Raw genomic sequence first — 1439 nt, 5'->3', positions numbered from 1 at the left:
GAGAGCTGTCTTTCCAACACCTTCATCACCAACAACAGCGCATTTGATTACCTCCATTAAATTGGTAGTAAGAATTATTTTAAATAGATCGACACAAAACACTTTTAATAATAAAATAGTTAATTAATAGTAAATTATAAAATGGATATAATTGATTTATTTTAAAAAACGGGAAGAAGGTGATTATGTATAAATAGATACATATGTGTATCGAACTTATATAATCAGAAATGGTTAGAATAAACTATTTTTGATTGATAACATAAATAAACTTAAAATAATAACACAATGACAAAATAAACGGAAACTTCACATATAAAACACAACAATAAAACAAAAATATTACTTGGATATGACAAACAAACCATTTTGCGGTATGTTTAAGTAGATTGCCTTTGGTGCGTCTTCTTTGTTGTAAAAACAAAAAACATATTGTCAGTGTTGTTTTTATCATAATATTCAAATTTTGACGCCGTTGGGTGTCACGATTCTTACAAATGTCTGAATGCTTTTGTAACAAAAGCGCTGTTGTCGTTATCTTACACGTTACAATAAGTAAATTATTTTATAAAATATCAACTTAAAAAAATCAAATAAAAAAGATAAATGCAAGTAAGATTAAACATTACTTATTGAATGAACTCATTAGTTTTGTTGATCAATTAATTTATACATTGAAGTGAAAACGTGAGTTAGTACAAATAACAAATAACTAAAAAGTGTGTGAGGAAGTTGATGTTGAAAAAGTAGACACGATCTTCATTTCTATTTCAAGAACAAATGTTGCGTGTTTGTAATTGACTATGTATTAAGGTAACACAACCATACAAACAAATATTGTTTTTGTATTCAAAACAACAATTTTATTAACTTAATTATTAAAAAAAATAAACAAAAATATCATAAAAATTTAAGTTTTTGCAATACAAAATGGGTTTTAAAATATAGCAATATAAACTGTTTCCCAAAAGTCGATAGTACCCCAAAATATTTTGGTCTATTTTTATCATAATGTTTTGGGAAAACTACGGAATCTATTTATATTTCAATATCAACTTTTTTCAAAAATTAAAACCATTAATTGTTGAAAATCTTAATTAAAAACACGTAAAAATAAGATACAATTTATGTAATAACACTTTTTTTCTCGAGCAACTTCTTTTTAAAGAAGATGGCCAATGAATTTACCTTTTTCTTGAATACAAAGAGAAAATCTTTTTTCCATCGATTGCATTAAATTGTTAATTGTATCCATTGGTATCGATTCCCATTCTATCTTCAGCACTCTAAACAAACTCTTTTTGTTTTTAAAATATTTTTTCTTTTTTCTAATTCTATTTTCAAGTATCGACCAAACGTTTTCAATTGGTGATAAATCTGGACTTGAAGGAGGCCACCCAGTCAATCTCACTTTATTGTTCTCCAAAAAATTCAATGTC

The sequence above is a fragment of the Entamoeba invadens genome (assembly GCF_000330505.1).
Source record: "Entamoeba invadens IP1 unplaced genomic scaffold scaff_1105074725017, whole genome shotgun sequence".
Classification (NCBI taxonomy): Eukaryota; Evosea; order Mastigamoebida; family Endamoebidae; genus Entamoeba; species Entamoeba invadens.
This window is presented reverse-complemented; position numbering follows the sequence as displayed.